Here is a 21,820-nt window from a genome sequence, read left to right on the forward strand (position 1 = left end):
TTTGGAATTATGTCGAATTCAGTGGGAGAATCCTGAAGTATACTTTCTTGACCTTAATGTATTCTTTTTCCCTACGATTAGGAGCATTTTTCCCTTTGGATTTTTGCTACCAAACAAGGTTTTGACGTGCCACCCACATTGGGTTGATTATATCTTGAATGACGTACTGTAGAAGTTTCATTTGACTTTGCATTTACCCATGCATTTTTCCTTAGACTATAGGTTTTGTTCCTACTGCGGTTTTACCATAGCCGTTGAGTTTTTTGTGATTCTTAGTTCCATATATAAGTTCCTACTTTACTTTGAGACTAGCGTGTTCCCAAAATTAGTGCCAACGAGTCAACTACCTCAACTCTACATGATGCAGAATCTAATTGAGTATTTACACACTCAAAGGGGAATGTTATAGACATTGTATTTAAGTGTAATCGTGTAAATCCTATATTAGATTTGATATTAGTATTCTTCTCATTAGGACTTGTATTCCTTGGAGGAGAAAAATTCTTTCATCGCTTATTACTATAAATAAAGATACTACGCAGGGGGAATAACATAATCCTCTACACAACCCTAACACACATCTCTCTCCCTACTCTCTTTGCCATGAACCCCTCTCCCCGTTAGATAAAATAAGCCACAACACTAATTATATTCTAATCCAATCATAAAAACTATACTAATACAAATTATATTATACCGATGCAAGTGATCTTCTATCACAATAAAGGAGAGAATTATTGTCTTTACTACGGCGTGAGTTTGAATCTCGTCGGCTTCCTAATATAGTATCTAATCTAACAAATCTATCATTTGAAAAAAAAAATTATTTATTCCGATACAATCTTAAACACTATGCCAAACGAGATTATTCATTCCGATCTAATCGTAATTAGCTCGTTCAATTTTAAAAGGCCACGTGGAAAACCAACGTCGGCCGACCGACTCCCTTCAGACCGCCTCTCGAATTTCCCTCGTTTTCAAACCCACCGACGTCGATTGCAACTCCCAGCCCCAACAACACAACAACCTAACCGACGCTTTTTCCCCCAACCAAAATTAAAAGTCCACTTCTCCTTCCTCTTGACTCCGACCCGAAACATATCACCCATGGCCGTGGTCACCGCGAGCCCGGAGAGGATCGAAGCTCCTCCACAGAACCCGATCAAGGAGCCCTCGCCGTCGTCCACGCCGTCCAGACTCTCTACCGCCGACGCCCCCTCCGAAGCTGAAGGCTCGTCTTCGCCGCTTTTCTCTTGCTCGGCTGTCACACCCGATTGCAGCGAGACTTGCAATTCATCTCCCACCGCCGATCAGGTCATCCCCGTTCGCATATTCTTTTTACTTGTACTGTGGTTCTGGAAAGTTCGTAATTTTGGCCTCCCAGTTTGGAAACACAATCGCACTTCAAATTCTTTTGTATTTGTTAGTTAATTGTTACATTCCAATTTGGGGAGGGGAAATCAGTGCAATTTTGTTGCTTGTGAAAAATTAATTTAGACTAGTTTTGGTGAAGAAATGATTATCTGAGTAAAAAATGAGGAAAATTGTGTTTATTTTTTTATTTGTTTGCTTTTATATTACAGTCTGCAGCATCACTGAAGAGTGAAGAGTATCGCCAGTTGTTTCGCCTTCCGCCTGATGAAGTGAGTTAACAGAGTTTCGGTTTTTATTCAAAGAGTTTCTTTTCCCGCTTTCTTATTGTGTTTTTTTTTTTTTTCGGTTATTGTTTTTTTTCGTTTTGATTGTGATTTAGAAACGGAAAGTAAAGTATGGATGCTAACCATCCTGGGACTTAACATTTTCTATTGATATATGGAATGGGAAAGTAATTGTAATTCGAAACTTGGAGGAAATCTTATGCTTATCTAGCAATGCAAAACTGCTTCGAGGTTCAATCCATCTCCAGGAGTAACAGTGGTCATTGGACAGATTTGTCATTTGAGAGTAAACTGATTTTGGAGAAGATCGGAGATTGGCGGAAAAGTAAGAAGAAAAGTAATATCTTTGAGGCTGTTCTAGGAGAAGAAAATTTGAACCTATGATTAGTAAGGAAAAGGTTATGTATTTGGTTGTTTTTAGGTGCCGTAAGTTTGCTAGAATTAAAACTCAACAGAGTACTGACTTAAAGAAAAATAAGAGTAGAGAGGACAGCTAAGAATAACATAGGAGTACTTATGTACAACACCTAGGGTACTTGAGCATCAGACCTGATACAATCATTGTTGTAACGATACATATGAACATGATCAGATTTTTCTGATGTGTCCTGTTTGTTGATACTAATCAATTATTTAAAACTGGTCAAAATATTTTGAAGAAAACTTAATTGCTGAACAATACCATAAAGCATGAGTAGAATCCATTTATGCAGGAATTATAATGTGAGTAGTTATCTTGGGGGCAATATTTGGCCTGTTAGGCATTGCAGTGAATGATAGGAGGTAAAATGCCTATTTTTTCTTGGATATCTTCACTTTATCGTTGAGTAGTAAGTTTGTAATTCAAAGGAATAGTAAAAGCTTATTCTATATTTTCTTCTAAAAAAAGTAGACTGGGTTATGGGATGCAATAACACACAGATTATTGACTTTTGGATGACATTTAACCGTTTGTGTGTCGAAGTGTACAATGTCCTCTAGTGGAGTATATATGATGCTCAGAGGAACATGACTTTACATGTTGATTCGAATAGTTATAGTTGTTGAGCATTCAGTGCGATGATAAGTAGAGGAAGTTCTCTCTCTCTCTCTCTCTCTCTCTCTCTCACATCCATGTATGCATAGAGTTGAATCTTATTCTTACTTTAATGTTATTTGAGTGTCTTTGACATTTTCTCCCTTTCCTCTACTTTTTTCCTGTTTAATATAGGCCCTCATCGAAGATTTCAACTGTGCATTCCAGGAGAACATACTTATTCAGGTTCATTTGTTATGTTCTAAATGTTATTATTTAGAAATTCAGGTGTTGTAGTATCTCTCTTATAGTTAAACTGATGTACTGCCTTCTCATTGTTTAGTTACTAGGTTATTGCTTTGCCATACTCTTTGTTTTGGTTCATGATGAAATATTGATTTTGTCCAGAATTTTAACTCTTTTTATTTACTTCTTGATTGAACGGTCATTTTTAACACGTATCCTGCTTGGCTTTGCTAACTTATTATATGTTTCTTGTAGGGTCATATGTACCTGTTTGTTCATTATATTTGCTTTTACTCGAATATTTTTGGATTTGAGACAAAGGTATGGTGTCCAACTTGTCCTCAACTTCGTCATATATAACAAATTTTACAATTGTTGCAAATTAAGTGCTATGCATCATATATTCTTTTCTTTGATTTGAAGGATTTTTAGCCAAAATGGTCGCTGAGATTTGCATAACACATCACTTTGGTCCCTGAGATTTGAAATCAATAGAAGTGGTTCCTGAGATTGTCCACTATCAATCATTTTAGTCCTTCCAGACCAAAATGACAAATATACCCTCAATTTAATAAACAATGGGCCAAAATGATTTGACAAAAAGTAAGGGTATTTTGGTCATTTTATTCTTATTTAATGGAGATTTTTCACAAAAGAATCAAAATGATTGATGGTGGATAAACTCAGGGACCAATTCTATTGATTTCAAATCTCAAGGACCAAAGTGAGGAGTTATGCAAATCTTAGGGACCATTTTGGCTAAAAAGCCTGATTTGAATTACCTCCGTCTTTCCACTTTAGCCTCTTTATGCTGATATTTCATCTTCCTCTGCTTCTAGCAATTTTAGTTATAATTTCAACAAATTTTACTTGTGCATTATTGTTCAATCATACATGTGGGATAGCTGAAAATGCTATATACAATGGAGACCTCGATTATTAAACAACTACCTACCCAAGAGTAAAAAGAAGACAACTTTACTGGCTTATACAGCCACGAAGTTTGATATCTCTACTTTCTTGTTGATCAGAAAGATGAGGATGGAAGGACAAATAGTTTTTGTCCCGTTTTTATGTATAGTTTGATGTTCTGTTCCCCTGTTTCTTCATTAGTGTTTATTTTTCAATGGGTTAATTGATTCTACGTGTTAAAAGGGATCCAGGAATCAAACAGTAATCAAAACTGATACTGATATTCCAATTTTTGGCAGTCTTTGATATAAAAACAGCTAACTATAAAGAAATTTGTGGTATTAAAGCAGGAAAATTTTGGGGAACATTATGGGTTTAATACTGAAGCATAAAGATAATTGGAATTGATACAGCGAGCTTTTTCATTTGTAGCTTTTGATTAGATTTAGCACTTGAGCGTTTGGATGCAGATGATGATCTACAATTTTATACGTGGAGCCTGTATAGTTTGCTTGAAGGATAGGTTTTGCTTAGTCATCTATAAGTTGCCTTTAGATCCAAGAATTCAGCAATTGCAAACATTTAAGGATGTAGTCCAAGTACACCCTTGTCTAATCCTGTCCTTTATTTTCGTTTGATTTGTTCAATCCAATGGCCAGAAATCAAGAGGGGTGTGTGAGAAGCCAAAAAGGGTTTGTGAAAATCACATCCCTAAAAGATATTATCTGAGAAGATGTCTGCTTGATACAAAGCTTTTAATACTCTTCGGGTTTAACCTTTGTCACACTAAAGATGACCCAAGTCTCTCCTAGTGCATCGTTCCTTTGATATCATAGACAGTCTACTGGAGTATGTGGAACTTTGTTGCTAAGGCAGTTCTTGAGGTTGGTTGAAGTCAGGAAGGCTCTGAACAATATAGCAACACAATGAAAGAATTCACCTATTCTCCATGGATCCATACGGTTCAAGAGAGTGTTTCAGAAGTTGAAGACATATTGGAGATATGATCCTAATAGATCTCTGCTTCTTTTTTAGTTTGAATGTTATCACACTGTAGATGGCCTTAAGTTTCTCCTAGGACATTAGGTGGGGAGTTCTTTTGCCAGTTCTGTTTCTAGGACATTGGTTCTTTCAGGAGATTCAAGCTCACTTTATGTGTAAAACTATGTTCTCATTTTGGTTTGGACTTTATAAAATATTATTATGTATGAAAAGTAAATTCCTCTTCAGAAAATAATCCCATTGCAAGAAGTCACAAGTGTACGAAGAGCAAAGACAGCAGGGATCTTCCCTAATGCCATAGAAATTTTTGCTGGAAGCAAGAAGGTAATGCCAAATCTGATGTTTACTATGTACTGGTGATATCTTGTAAACCCCTTGCTCCTTTTATTGTCATTTCAGCAATATCTTACACCACTTACTGATTTGGCAGTACTTCTTTGCATCCTTTCTGTCACGTGACGAAGCATTTAAGATAATAAATGATGGATGGTCGCAATATGTTGATGGTGCCAAAGAGATTACAGAACAGGTGCTAATTTATTTGTATTACAGTTGGCGGCGATAAATTCATTTTCTTTAAATGGGACATAATTTTTTTTAATAGGATTTCTTGTGAGGACTTCTGAGTTATTCTGTTCATTTCGGTATATATACTAGTTACAGGAAAATGTGAAGACCTTTGTAATAGTCTTAAAATCATATGATAGTGTGAAAGCCTAGTCACAAGGAAATGGAAAGACCTGACTAATAGTTACAACATGTAAATTTCTTATTATGCATGATCAGTCTTTTGCCTTCAGTTTGACATCAACGTATTACAATATATGCATACTTAACTCAAAAGATCTCATCATGACTTTCTTTCTTTCTCCTCCCTCTTTATCTGCAATTTTCTGTCAGGACATGTTATCTGAGACTGGCAGTCAAGAGAATGGAGCTGGAATTGAAAGGGTGGAAAGCTCCCAGTGCTTAGTTGATGAATTGGATTCCACTGACAGGTACTTCATCAGAAATATCATTAATATTTTACTCTGGTAGATGATGATTTGTAATTGTGACTTATTTTTATATAATTCTGGACCAGGAACGAGGATATTGTTTCACAAGACTCTAAGCTTGCCTCCAATGTTGTAGACGACTCTGTGTTGACATCAATTCCAGAGCAATACGATACTGTAGAAGAGGATTTAGAACCAGCTCGGAATAATGACCCTTCATGTTCGAAAGATACTTTGATCTGGAAAGAGGAAAGCTCTGATGCTCCAAACGGTGAGTTTATTGTACAATCTAGAATCATTGCTAATGTTGCTTCATTTGTCATGAATGAGCTGTGATCAAACTTGGATTCCTTTGGGTGTTACAAGTCTTTGTGTTGTGCTATGCCCCTGTGGAATACAGTTTCTATCTCACCACTTCATCTCTTTCTAGAAGCATGAAATATTTTGGGTCTTAATGGGATGGGATGTGCATGAAACATTTGATCTGTATATGCATTTCTGATTGATAAAATTATACATGCAGTCCTTAAGCTTTGGTTTAGGTTCTAAAAGGGTAGGTTTATGGGTTCAAATCTTGCTAAAGCATGTGCATATCTCTGTTGATTGGCTACTAGGTTTTGGTAATTTAATCGATGCTTCTATATTTATTCTTCAAATTTCATGTTTGAGCAATATTGGATCCACCAATTCTGGTTTGTCTTGTTAGCTGAGCTGGTTATTTTTGACATGCAGTTCCGGAGTGCTATACAAAGGTTGCAGATTCCGGTAATTTTCTTTATTTCTCGGGATAATCATATATGAACGTATGTTAACTACATTCTTCTCCCTTGAAGTTTGGTATAATTGCAGTACCCTTTAGGGTTATTTCCGACAGTTGACCTCACTTTAGGGTTATTTCCGACAGTTGACCTCATTTTCATTTCATTGTTTTCCATGAGCAATAACTTTGTAAAAACAATGTAAGTTTGATGTTTACCATTGTTTTAGGGGACAAACTATACTTCACAAACAGGTGATATATGTTTTGAGGACTATACTGTTGGAGAGAAACTTGATCAAAATTATATCATGTTATTATATTAAGTTTCATTTGTATTTAGAATATAAAAAATATTATTCCATTGTATAATCATTTTCATTTTTTAGTTTGTAGAAACCCTAAATGTTTGTTGCATCAAACGCAACTTTTTAGAAGGAGAATGGAGAGTTAAAATGTCCTAAATAACCCTAAAGACAAGTCATGTGCAGGCACATGACTTATTTTAGATGGAAAACCTCCGTGAAGGGTATATGACAAATTAATGATTTCAGAAAGTTGATATGACAAATTGCTTATATTTTTAGTTGATATGATAAATTGATATTGGGAGCAGCCTCTCCATAAATGGGGGTAAGGCTAGCCGACATTCACCTCTCTCAGACCCTGCGTAAAGCGGGAGCCTTGTGCACTGGGTACGACCTTTTTTTTTTTTATATGATAAATTGATAAAAAGTGTATAAGTTCATATGGCATTTTAAAAAATTTCCGTATAATTAAATGTTTACTCCTATTACCACTGGAAAGGGAACCATAATTTTAAAAAACTAGAAGGTAAGTTTGTGAAGTACAACTAAGCTTCAGGGAGGGGAATCTAGTATCGTCTTTTATGTTCTGCCATTATTATTATTTTTACTTATTTTTATCATTTCAAATAGTGTTTCCATTATGGAAAAGTTTGAAAATTAACATCCAATCTATGAAGTGCAGATAAAGGTTGAAGATTTCTTTAGTTTATTTTTCTCCGACGATGTGTTCACAGAATCATTTCATAGAAGTTGTGGAGATAAAGGTAAATTCCTGGAGCGTGATGAATCCCTGTATTTAGTGCATTATTCAGGTTTCTTGATGGTTCTAGAATATTGAGGCAAAATTCTATGCTTGTTTTGTTTTTAAGTTTTTAATCTGTATGGTTTTATGCCTTTTCAGAGTTGAAGTGTACTCCATGGAAACCTCATGAGTTTGGCCATTCCCGTGATGTTTCTTTTCAGCACCCTATAAAAATTTATTTTGGTATGGCCGTTTTTTAATTTTATCATTTACTGTATGAATCTCTCATGTGTGCCTACATGCTTTGTTTGATTCTTTTGTGTTTCAGTCTGTTTTAACACCGGACATAATGTTGTCATAAAGGTGCAAAATTTGGCAGCTGCCAGGAGCTCCAGAAATTTCGAGTTCACAGAAACAGGTTGCTGATATAGTGTTTATAATACCATTTTTAAATGTTTCTTGAATTGGTTTGCAATTGCATAGATTGTGATTATTATTGTGAGGAAGGGATGACAGATTAACTTGGTGCCATGTCAACTTGAGTTCGCACATTTGAAAACCTTGTTTTGTCTGGGCCAGATGGTTATTATGAACTGTAAATAATCCAACAACTTTATGCAGTCCACACTTTGCTTTCATCTCAAGAATGCGCGAGTTATTTTCGTGACACATTAACTTTGACTTTTGCCAGCCACTTAGTTATTGAGACATCACAAGAAATCAATGATGTGCCTTATGGAGATTATTTCCGTGTTGAGGTATAAGTTGCATTTCATCCAATTTCATAATTCACATTACATGTTTTAGATGATATCTTTCTTAAAAATTTATTGATTACCTTGCTAAACCTTTGCCATTGTAATAAAATAGAAATCAATTATCTTTAACCAAAGTCAATTTATCTCATATTTTTTTATTCATTTCAGGGATTTTGGGACATTGAGAGAGATCCTGATGGATCAAAGGAATGCTGCAATTTGAAGATTTATATTAACGTGGCATTTTCAAAGAGAACTGTTTGGAAAGGTGTGCCCTGGACAACACTTGTGTACTTCTTGAATTTATCTTGGTTTGTGTTGGCCAATCATGGACATAAACATGTGACATGAAAATGATTTGATTGATCGACATGAAAATGATTTGATTGATCAACATGGGAAACACCAGAGTTCCCAAAGAAATTACACGACAGGCAAAGATAGGCATACATAGTTACGTATATATGGGTCAAGATGTAGTAAGTCATACCAAAAAACATATGATATGAATTTAAAATTGTTTACTTTCTAGTTTCTAGTAGAATACAATTCATACAACAACAACAACAACAACAACAAAGCCTTTTCCCACTAAGTGGGGTCGGCTATATGAATCCTAGAACGCCATTGCGCTCGGTTTTGTGTCATGTCCTCCGTTAGATCCAAGTACTCTTAAGTCTTTTCTTAGAGTCTCTTCCAAAGTTTTCCTAGGTCTTCCTCTACCCCTTCGGCCCTGAACCTCTGTCCCGTAGTCACATCTTCGAACCGGAGCGTCAGTCGGCCTTCTTTGCACATGTCCAAATCACCGGAGCCGATTTTCTCTCATCTTTCCTACAATTTCGGCTACTCCTACTTTACCTCGGATATCCTCATTCCCAATCTTATCCTTTCTCGTGTGCCCACACATCCCACGAAGCATCCTCATCTCCGCTACACCCATTTTGTGTACGTGTTGATGCTTCACCACCCAACATTATGTGCCATACAACATCGCTGGCCTTATTGCCGTCCTATAAAATTTTCCCTTGAGCTTCAGTGGCCTACGACGGTCACACAACACGCCGGATGCACTCTTTCCATCCAGCTCGTATTCTATGGTTGAGATCTCCATCTAATTCTCCGTTCTCTTGCAAGATAGATCCTAGGTAGCGAAAACGGTCGCTTTTTGTGATCTTCGTTAGATTGCTCCGGTCATTAGTGTGGATAAGTATATAAATGGATAGAGATAGGAAAGCAAACACAAGATGTACGTGGTTCACCCAGATTGGCTACGTCCACGGAATAGAAGAGTTCTCATTAATTGTGAAGGGTTTACACAAGTACATAGGTTCAAGCTCTCCTTTAGTGAGTACAAGTGAATGATTTAGTACAAATGACATTAGGAAATATTGTGGGAGAATGATCTCGTAATCACGAAACTTCTAAGTATCGGAGTGTGGTGTCGTCTTGACTTGCCTTATCTGTCTCATAGGTAGATGTGGCATCTTCTCTGGAAGTACTCTTCCTCCATCCAGGGGTGGTATCTTTAACTGGTGGAGATGCACAAGGTAATGTATCAATTTCACTTGAAGCTTACTTGTAGTTTCAGGCTTGGTCAAGCGCGATACAAACCATGTAGTAGGAGTCCCCCAAGTCGCCGAGCTAGGGGGTCTGCTGAAAGAGGTGACAGACAAGGTAAGCAATCAGAGCTCCGACTGATTGTTCACCTTCTCCCCATCTTGCAGCAGCATGAAGGATAAAGAGAAGAAAAATGAGAAGAGATGATATGAGATACTTTTGCTTTTGAAGAAGTAACTTTCCACAGGCTTATTCTTGAACTGAGCTGGAGGGTTTTCTGGTTTCCTCCAGAGTATAAGGCCGACTGAAGAATTTGAGGGTCAAAACAAGTCCATCAAATCTAGAGTACGTTCCACCCTGCTGATATGGGATACTTTTGCTTTTGACAGAGTAATGGATGTATCGGCACGTGTGCTGTTACGCTTGTCTCCACATGCTTCCTTGTATCTTTCGCACTTGCCCTATCTGTTCCTCAAGCAGATGCGGAATCTTCCCTGGAAACATAAGATGTTGAAGATGAGTACTCGAGAGCAATGCCAGGTAAGTAATCAGGTAAGGGGTTCCAGGCAGTCAGTTCCTGGCTGGAAGCTTGATTCCAAGTGCTGATTGATTGCTCTCTTTCTCCTTGTCTTGCAGGTAAAAACAAGGCCAAAAGAAAAGACAGGGAAAAAGCATGATATGGGATACTCTTGCTTTTAACCCTGATGATATGAGATATTCTTGCTCTAGTATAGCTTGTTTGCAGAGGTATTATCGGGGGGAAAGAAAGCTGAATATTTCGAAAGGCTTCGTTGGGAGTGCCCTCTCAGATATGATGAAGGGTTGAGCATTTTTGCAGGTCTGCCTGTCCGTTGGGGATGGAGGTCGACATATATAGGAGTCTCCCTAACAACAAGTAGTAATGTTATTCCTTTACCCTGCTTGGTCATAGCACGGTAGTGGGAGCTGCCAGTTTCACATGTTTTAGCTCTGTCAGAGCACTTTGAAAAAGTGGTCTGTGGTATCTGGCTCTCGAGATTCGGAGAACGATGCCTCTTCGATTTTTGAGAAAGCAATCATGCTGGGGGTCTGACTCTCGAGATTCGGAGAGCAGTGTCTTCGATTTTTGAGGAAGTAATCATGTTGGGAGTCTGGCTCTCGAGATTCGGAGGACGGTGCCTCTTCGATTTTGGAGCAGGCAATCTTGTTGGGAGTGTTTTCTCGAATGTGAGTAAAGGTTGGGCATGTTTGCTAGTCTACCTTGCCACGAAGCACAGAGGTTGACACACAGGGACTTTCCAATTATCCAGCAGTGGTACTGTTCCTTTACCCTTGTGGGTAATAATATGGTAGCTAGACCTTCAAAATTTATGGGTCTAAACTTTGTTAGTGCTGTTTCTTTGCTATTCTTTTACCCTTCTTGGTCAGAGCGATGTAGTGGGAGCTGCAAGCTTCACGTGCTCAACTTTGGCAGAGAACTTTGGCAAAGTTATCTGTGGTACCCATGAGCTATTGTTGCGTGTGGGAAGTGGGTGATTGAACAGTAAGATTCATGTGCTTTCTACTTCACCAGAAGTCTTCGACAGAATGCCCATAATTTCTGCAAAGCTGAGTGTGCGTGTGACAGGTGCTGACAAGGCTAGAAAAGTAGGTGCCTCTTCGATTTCTGAGATCGGCCCTCGTGGTCTCTGAGCAGCCCAGCTTTTGAGAAAGCGAGCGCCTCTTCGATTGATTCGGAGAACGATGCCTCATCGATTTTTGAGAAAGCAATCATGCTGGGGGTCTGGCTCTCGAGATTCGGAGAGCAGTGTCTCTTCGATTTTTTAGAAAGTAATCATGTTGGGAGTCTGGCTTTCGAGATTCGGAGGGCGGTGCCTCTTCGATTTTGGAGCAAGCAATCTTGTTGGGAGTGTTTTCTCGAATGTGAGTAAAGGTTGGGCATGTTTGCTAGTCTACCTTGCCACGAAGCACAGAGGTTGACACACAGGGACTTTCCAATTATCCAGCAATGGTACTGTTCCTTTACCCTCTCTTCGATTTTTAAGAAAGTAGTCATGTTGGGAGTCTGGCTCTTGAGATTCGGAGGACGGTGCCTCTTCGATTTTGGAGCAAGCAATCTTATTGGGAATGTTTTCTCGAATGTGAGTAAAGGTTGGGCAGGTTTGCTAGTCTACCTTGCCACGAAGCACAGAGGTTGACACACAGGGACTTTTCAATTATCCAGCAGTGGTACTGTTCCTTTACCCTTGTGGTAATAATATGGTAGCTAGACCTTCAAAATTTATGGGTCTAAACTTTGTTAGTGCTTTTTCTTTGCTATTCTTTTACCCTTCTTGGTCAGAGCGATGTAGTGGGAGCTGCAAGCTTCACGTGCTCAACTTTGGCAGAGAACTTTGGCAAAGTTATCTGTGGTACCCATGAGCTATTGTTGCGTGTGGGAAGTGGGTGATTGAACAGTAAGATTCATGTGTTTTCTACTTCCCCAGAAGTCTTTGACAAAATGCCCATAATTTCCGCCAAGCTGAGTGTGCGTATGACAGGTGCTGACAAGGCTGGAAAAGTAGGTGCCTCTTCGATTTCTGAGATCGGCCCTCGTGGTCTCTGGGGAGCCCAGCTTTTGAGAAAGCGAGCGCCTCTTCGATTTCTGAGATCGGCCTTCGTGGTCTTTGAGCAACCCAACTTTTGAGAAAGCAAACGCCTCTTCGATTTCTGAGATCAACCCTCGTGATCTCTAAGCAGCCCAGCTTTTGAGAAAGCAAACGCCTCTTCGATTTCTGAGCAGGCGCCTCTTCGATTTCTAAAGCTCCGTCGAGTGCAGATTTTTATAGGGGCTGGCATTAAGTTCCAAAGCACACTTGAATCTCCACCAGTAGAAGCTTCATTCTTGCACTTCTAAGATCTTGATTTGTCCGACCTCTTCTCTCTTCAACACCTTTGAAAATGTCTGGCCCCTCCGACCGTCGTTTTGACTTGAACCTTGTTGAAGAGGCAGCCCCGCCTTCTCCAGACAACATATGGCGCCCATCCTTCGTCTCCCCTACTGGTCCTCTTACCGTTGGGGATTCCGTGATGAAGAATGATATGACCGCTGCGGTGGTGGCCAGGAACCTTCTCACTCCCAAAGATAACAGACTACTTTCCAAACGGTCTGATGAGTTAGCTGTTAAGGATTCGCTGGCTCTCAGTGTGCAGTGTGCAGGTTCTGTGTCTAATATGGCCCAACGCCTATTTGCTCGAACCCGCCAAGTTGAATCATTGGCGGCTGAAGTGATGAGTCTCAAACAGGAGATTAGGGGGCTCAAGCATGAGAATAAACAGTTGCACCGGCTCGCACATGACTATGCTACAAACATGAAGAGGAAGCTTGACCAGATGAAGGAAACTGATGGTCAGGTTTTACTTGATCATCAGAGATTTGTGGGTTTGTTCCAAAGGCATTTATTGCCTTCGTCTTCTGGGGCTGTACCGCGTAATGAAGCTCCAAATGATCAACCTCTGATGCCTCCTCCTTCTAGGGTTCTGTCCAGTACTGAGGCTCCAAATGATCCCCCTCCGGTGCCTTCTCTTTCTGGGGCTCTACCGACTGCTGAGACTTCTCCTAAGCAAACTTTGTGAAAGCTCCCTCTTGTGTGTTTATTTTGACTCATGTATATGTACATATTTGTAGCTTATCGGGGATATCAATAAATAAGCTTTCCTTCATTTCAACGTATTGTGTTAAATACACCAAAGCCTTCTTTGCTAAGTTCTTTGAATTTTCTTTTGTTGAAGCTTGTATGTTGAAGCTTGTATGTTGAAGCTTTCTGAGTGGAGCATGTAGGTTGGCGTAGTGTTCCCTTAATTTCCCGAGTGAGGAAAACTTCTCGGTTGGAGACTTGGAAAATCCAAGTCACTGAGTGGGATCGGCTATATGAATCTTAGAACGCCATTGTGCTCGATCCTGTGTCATGTCCTTCGTTAGATCCAAGTACTCTAAGTCTTTTCTTAGAGTCTCTTCCAAAGTTTTCCTAGGTCTTCCTCTACCCCTTCGGCCCTGAACCTCTGTCCCATAGTCGCATCTTCTAATCGGAGCGTCAGTAGGCCTTCTTTGCACATGTCCAAACCACCGTAACCGATTTTCTCTCATCTTTCCTTCAATTTCGGCTACTCCTACTTTACCCCGGATATCCTCATTCCTAATCTTATCCTTTCTCGTGTGCCCACACATCCAATGAAGCATCCTCATCTCCGCTACACCCATTTTGTGTACGTGTTGATGTTTCACCGCCCAACATTTTGTGCCATACAGCATCGCCGGCCTTATTGCCGTCCTATAAAATTTTCCCTTGAGCTTCAGTGGCATACGGCGGTCACACAACACGCCGGATGCACTCTTCCACTTCATCCATCCAGCTTGTATTCTATGGTTGAGATCTCCATCTAATTCTCCGTTCTTTTGCAAGATAGATCCTAGGTAACGAAAACGGTCGCTCTTTGGTATTTCTTGATCTCCGATCCTCACCCCTAACTCGTTTTGGCCTCCATTTGCACTGAACTTGCATTCCATATATTCTGTCTTTGATCGGCTTAGGCGAAGACCTTTAGATTCCAACACTTCTCTCCAAAGGTTAAGCTTTGCATTTACCCCTTCCTGAGTTTCATCTATCAACACTATATCGTCTGCGAAAAGCATACACCAAGGAATATCATCTTGAATATGTCCTGTTAACTCATCCATTACCAACGCAAAAAGGTAAGGACTTAAGGATGAGCCTTGATGTAATCCTACAGTTATGGGAAAGCTTTCGGTTTGTCCTTCATGAGTTCTTACGGCAGTCTTTGCTCCTTCATACATATCCTTTATAGCTTGGATATATGCTACTCGTACTCCTTTCTTCTCTAAAATCCTCCAAAGAATGTCTCTTGGGACCCTATCATACGCTTTTTCCAAATCTATAAAGACCATGTGTAAATCCTTTTTCCCATCTCTATATCTTTCCATCAATCTTCGTAAGAGATAGATTGCCTCCATGGTTGAGCGCCCTGGCATGAACCCGAATTGGTTGTCCGAAACCCGTGTCTCTTGCCTCAATCTATGCTCAATGACTCTCTCCCAGAGCTTCATTGTATGACTCATTAGCTTAATACCCCTATAGTTCATGCAATTTTGTACGTCGCCCTTATTCTTGTAGATAGGCACCAAAGTGCTCGTTCGCCACTCATTTGGCATCTTCTTCGTTTTCAAAATCCTATTGAAAAGGTCAGTGAGCCATGTTATACCTGTCTCTCCCAAAAGTTTCCACACTTCGATTGGTATATCGTCTGGGCCTATTGCTTTTTTATGCTTCATCTTCTTCAAAGCTACAACCACTTCTTCCTTTCGGATTCGACGATAAAAAGAGTAGTTTCTACACTCTTCTGAGTTACTCAACTCCCCTAAAGAAGCACTCATTTCATGTCCTTCATTGAAAAGATTATGAAAATAACCTCTCCATCTGTCTTTAACCGCGTTCTCTGTAGCAAGAACCTTTCCATCCTCATCCTTGATGCACCTCACTTGGTTTAGGTCCCTTGTCTTCTTTTCCCTTGCTCTAGATAGTTTATAGATATCCAACTCTCCTTCTTTAGTATCTAGTCGTTTATACATATCGTCGTAAGCCGCTAACTTAGCTTCTCTGACAGCTTTCTTCGCCTCTTGCTTCGCTTTTCTATACCTTTCACCATTTTCATCTGTCCTCTCCTTGTATAAGGCTTTACAACATTCCTTCTTAGCCTTCACCTTTGTTTGTACCTCCTCATTCCACCACCAAGATTCCTTTTGGTGTGGGGCAAAGCCCTTGGACTCTCCTAATACCTCTTTTGCTACTTTTCGAATACAACTAGCCATGGAATCCCACATTTGGCTAGCTTCCCCCTCTCTATCCCACACACATTGGGTGATTACCTTCTCTTTGAAAATGACTTGTTTTTCTTCTTTTAGATTCCACCATCTAGTCCTTGGGCACTTCCAAGTCTTGTTCTTTTGTCTTACTCTTTTGATATGTACATCCATCACCAACAAGCGATGTTGATTAGCCACGCTCTCTCCTGGTATAACTTTGCAATCCTTACAAGTTATACGATCCCCTTTCCTCATTAGAAGAAAATCTATTTGTGTTTTTGATGACCCACTCTTGTAGGTGATCACATGTTCTTCTCTCTTCTTAAAGAAGATGTTGGCTAAGAAGAGATCATATGCCATTGCAAAATCCAAGATAGCTTCCCCATCCTCGTTTCTCTCCCCCAAAACCATGGCCACCATGAAAACCTCCATAGTTGCCTGTCTCCCTACCCACGTGTCCATTTAAATCTCCTCCTATAAATAACTTCTCCGTCTGAGCAATTCCTTGCACCAAGTCTCCAAGATCTTCCCAAAATTTCTCCTTCGAACTCGTATCCAACCCTACTTGAGGTGCGTACGCACTAATCACATTGATAAGTTCTTGTCCTATTACAATCTTGATTGCCATGATTCTATCTCCTACCCTCTTGACATCTACAACATCTTGTACCAAGGTCTTGTCCACGATGATGCCAACACCGTTTCTCGTTCTATTTGTGCCCGAATACCAAAGTTTAAACCCTGAGTTTTCTAGATCCTTTGCCTTACTACCAACCCACTTAGTTTCTTGTAGGCACATAATATTTATCCTTCTCCTCACCATAACTTCCACTACTTCCATAGATTTTCCCGTTAAGGTTCCTATATTCCACGTTCCTAAACGTATTTTGCTCTCTTGAACTCTACCCTTCTGTCCTAGCTTCTTCACCCTCCCCCGTCTAATAGGATCAAAGTACTTCTTTTGTGTGTCCCGGGTAAAGTTGATAGGAGCATATGCTCCCAAACAAATTTGAGTGGAGTCGTTCGAAAAGAAGTTTCTATGGCCCCCTTGCTCATTTAACACTGCATCCGGGTGCCGATGGAGATACAGCGACCCTTGCTCACTTATCACTGTGCTCGGGCCACACAGCGCGCCACTTACGGGTGACGCCCTAGCTTTAGCGCGATTTTGTTCTGGATTCATTTTCATAAGGATTCGACGTGATCATGGAGTGCCGGCTGTCGACTACCTGACGCCCTCCCCCTCCTCCTTTATCCGGGCTTGGGACCGGCCATGTAAGACATAGGCGGAGTTAGTAGAATACAATTCATACAAAGAATTAAAATTTGTTAAAAGATGAACTGCTTGTGTACGGAATGTTTCAGGATTATGATCCTGTAGTGTTCAAGTCGTGTCTGACAAAATAAATAATATTAAGATTATACATGTACATACACAGGGACATTGTCTCTTGGGAAAGTGCTGGTGCATCGGAGAGCATTACAGGAGTTGTGTCCCTATGCATATTTCATCAAGTATATTTTCACCAAGTCAGTGTAATGGCAGTCTACCATTTAAAATCTAGTAAAATTTGTTGAAGATATGTTTGATACCTTTTGACTTGTGCTTTCTGTACAAGCATGTCCCAAAGATTTTCTAGGGGAGGACGTTTCTTTTAAGTGAAAGTTTTGTGCTTTAGTGCTGGTAGCTTTGCTTTAACATGCTTTGTACTTTTTGATTGAAGTTATGCAATAGCCCTTGATAGAGTCGTGATTAAAAGCTACTCTTTAATGGTTTTAGACTTTTAGATTTTGTAGTATTTTTTGCGCCATTCTATCCAGATTAAAATAGCTAATATTTATGAGGGTGTATCCGTGTGTGTATACCAGTGTATTAAAAGTGTGAGGCGTGGGCGAGGCGGCCGAGGGATAACTCAGCCTAGGCGTGAGGCGAAGCCTCACGGGACCTAAATTTTTTAATATATATACTGAGCGTACATATATATTATATTATAAAAAAAGAAGATTATTTACCAATAATCACCCTGAGCACACACATATATTATAAATATATATACACACATATACATATTATATATATATATATATATATACACAATAGAGGGTGAATAGCACAATGAGCACACATATAACAATACACACAAACAGCACACACATCCATTATATTAAAAATAAAAATCAGAAAAAAAAAGGCAGAGAGACAATAGTGCAAGGTAGAGGTATGAGGCAGTTAAGACCCTACCCAAAATTTGGGTTTGGCAGTTAAAACCCTTCCGCCACCTAGGTGACTCCTATGACGCCTTACGCCCACTCCCTCAAAACAGAGGCGGCAACCCTTAAGCCCAGCCTCAGAGGGCGCCTAGGCACGCCCTGAGATGAGCCTTTTAAAACATTGGCGTATTCTTAAAATAGGGATCTAGAGTATTTTTGTGAACAGTATTATGTTTGATCTATGCTAAGTGAGTATGAAATCGCAGGCAAAATAGTGCAGTCTACCATGGAAGAATGTCGAGAAGTTTTTGAAACCTGGATAAACATGGTATTATTTATTTATTTATTTTAGCATCTGTGTTGATTTTGGAGTTTGTCAGAGTTACCTAAAATTTTGCGTGCACTAATGTTTCATTCAGGCACATGAATTGTTGAAGAGGAAGAATCTTGAAAAACAAGAAGGTAGGACTGTTGTGCACAAAATTTGAATCATGCAATTATTTTTATTGTGGATACTCTGATTAATTCATATAGTTATTTTCATAATCAGAGAGGATTCCTGCAGTTAGCATGGTTCAGAAATGTGAAGTTCATACTCAAATTGAAGCAGAGATGTGTGTACCTACAGAAAGGTTTTACGAGCCCAGTGAACACGCTAGGGTACAACACTTGTCTAAATCCATGGATGCGACCCAGCAAGTTGGGAGAGAATCTATGCTGAAATTCCACGCCTCTTTGAGAACTCAAAGCCAGCTTCCGTTGATCATAGTCATCGTGTTTGTTGTGATTTTCATCATGCAGGTATTTACTCTCGACCCTGTTGGTCAAATATTTGTTATCACGTGTTGGCCCTGGTGCTGAGGAATCCAAGATTGCATACCCCATAAATGGTTAAAGAGTATACATTTTTCCTTGAATTGTTGTCTTGTTGTCTTGTTGTCTTGTTGGATTAATTTGTTACTATTTTGATCTTTGCTACTAACCGCAGTAAAGCCAATTAAAATTGCTCTAGTTTGTGTACAGTGTGCAGCATGATGCATGATGTGACAGCATTCTTTGATGTTGGTAAAACGTATTTTGTTTCTTTGATTGTAGTTGAGCATACTTGCGCTATTAGCCAGACCCCAACACATCCATGTGAACTCACCTGTGGACTACGGGAGTGGCTTGGGTAGTCAAGTAGGTGAAAGATCATCTGAGGTTGTCACTTGGTTGGAGAAGCGAATCCACCACCTCAAAGACGAAATGCACTTGGTTGAGACTCGGCTTGAGAGTATGCGGCATAAACATACTCTGTTAAAAGATCAACTGGAGGACATTACTAAGCGCAGGTAACTTCCAATTGTATATCCTTCTCATTCTTCCAGTGGTTACAAAATGTATGTTGCTCGTTTCTTTCTTTGGGCTACAAAATTGTATGTTGTTCCATTCTGAAGAAAATCCATAAACTTGTAGAGAAAATTGTTGATTGAAATTTATAGTTTGTCATTCCTCTTGAGAATGGTGAATCACGGCTTGTTAGAATGCTCTCATTTGATTTCAAGCGATCAATTAAACAGCTTTGAGTAATTATGTATAATATGAAAAAGCACTAGTTTCTCTTTTCATTTTCCTTGCCTTCCTTCTTGTGTTCTTTTAGGGATTTGGATCCCCTCTCCGGACCCTCATTGTGAGGATCCGGAGGAGATACAAATCCTTCTTTTAGTAAGTGTTTCAAATGAGTAGATTGTTCATGGCTTTTAATTATTTATTAGGCAAAGCTTGAGTAAGATGATTTAACTGTGTGCTAACTACATCAAATTATATGTATTTACCATTTATCATGCTCCTCTTTTTAAAGTTGTTAGACTATTATTTTTTTTAAATTTTATTTTACATGTGAAAAGACGTGACTTAATTGCATTGAAACCATTTGTTTAGTTCTCATTGCTCGAGGCACAGTCGAGAATAAATCTAGCCCCTTCGAGAACGACCCGAGCCCATCTTTGACACCTCCCGAGTAATATGTCAACAAGTTCATATAACACTTGGGACAAAAAGAGATGACTCAGACAAGCATTGGAGATGGGCTCGACTCGACGGGGGCGGGGGCGGGGGCACAAGCAATTGAAACTAGGCAAACCGTTTGATAGTGGTGCCACGGAGACTCCGAGCAATTGGGCGCTTCACCGGAGCTTTTAGGGTAGTTGACGTAGGAAAGTATTTAGCCTTTAGGACTCAAGACTCTGGATAATAGAGTCTCAGGCCCTGTTTTGGTAGGGAGACCCTAGAACCTGCTGTAATTTGACTAACACTAAAATCCCTAGAACCGGCTATAATCTTCCTTAATTTCAGGACGAGCGTTTTGGCGGCTGTAAACCCTTTAGTTCAGCCTTAACTCTAGGGTCAAGGGTGCCGTGTATGCTTAACTTTCCCTAAGTTTCTATATGTACAACTTTCTTGTAAATCAGAAGCACAGGTGAATATACAAAAATTTGGTTCACAATTTCATCAGAGTATCAGAGTGGTATCCTTATTAGGCATGTCTATGCATATCCTTTTGGTCTTCTCAGCCAACAAAAATGGCATAAGAAACTTCAGTAGATCAAGAGGTAGAAAGCTCAACTGCTTCTCATCTTACAAGTTTTTCAGAGGTTGACGTCAACCTAAATCAAGGGCCCAGTTCGGTTTTGTTGAATGAATTCAACCATCTCCCTTGGTCATGAGCAGTCACTTTGGCTCTTGGTGGAAGGGTCAAGCTCGACTTCATAATGGAGTCATCCAAGCTCCTGAGATTATGTCTCCAAATTATGAAGCATGTTAATGCAAGGACCAATTGTTCATGTCATGGCTTTTTAGCTCGATGCAGAGGAAGATTGCAAAAAATTTCTACTTATACAGATTCATTACAACACTAATTTCAATTACTAAAACTAAATAACAAGTTTCTTTTTTTGCTGGAGGATTTTGATGTAGACGTCTTGACAAAACTACTTAAGCTGTAACATACATGAAAATGTATTGTGCAAGAATCCACAGTGCCCTTTTTGTTATTTATTTACTTCTGTGGAAGAAAGTGGAGGAGATGTATGGTAATCAAAACAACTCAACTCAAATTTTCCAACTCAAAGGAGATGTTGCAGCTTTTCAACAAGAGGCCAGGTCCTTTGTGCAACATCTTGGTGACCCCACCGTTGTGTGGAATGAACTTGATGTCTATCGAGCTCATACCACAGACGTTGCTGTGTTATTAAAGAGAGCTGAGAAAGATCTTGGTGACCCAACCGCTATGTGGAATGAACTTGCTAGCCTGAGCCCAGACTATGAAGACCTCAAAAGCCACATCTTGATGACTCAAAACTTCTTTCTTATTCCAGCGTGTCTGCCACCATTTAATGTGGTTAGAAGACGAGTCATGGACTTGGATATGAAAGCAACCATGCAAGAGTCACTGGTCAATTAAGGCAAAAGGTTACAAGGGCAAACGCCATGATCTGAAGTGTGAGCACTATGTTAAAATTGGTCATTTGGGAATAGGGATAGATGCTGGATTCTTCATTAAGAGTTGAAACCAAAATTCAACAAGGATGGCAAGGAACATTCAAGATTGCTCAAAACTCACCATACAAGGCAATCATGCAGCTACTGCAGCCTTTACTTCCACTGACAGTCCGTTTGACTTGACTTCCAATCTAGCCATGTTGTTAAATGAATTTGCTGTATACTTTTCAACAAGAGTAGGAGCTGAGAAACACACTACCTTGATTGGAAAATCTGCTGGATTCCTAGTCAAGGGAGTTACACTTGAAGATACTTTAGATATTCTCAGTGCCTTCTT

The 21,820-nt window shown here is 39.6% G+C and overlaps 1 pseudogene; it reads left to right on the plus strand.

Moving 5' to 3' along the window:
* The first annotated feature begins 914 nt into the window (after positions 1–914).
* Positions 915–19,610, plus strand: LOC103407623 (protein VASCULAR ASSOCIATED DEATH 1, chloroplastic-like; annotated as a pseudogene).
* Positions 19,611–21,820: the final 2,210 nt, after the last annotated feature.

The sequence above is a fragment of the Malus domestica genome, chromosome 02, assembly GCF_042453785.1.
Source record: "Malus domestica chromosome 02, GDT2T_hap1".
Taxonomy (NCBI): Eukaryota; Viridiplantae; Streptophyta; class Magnoliopsida; order Rosales; family Rosaceae; genus Malus; species Malus domestica.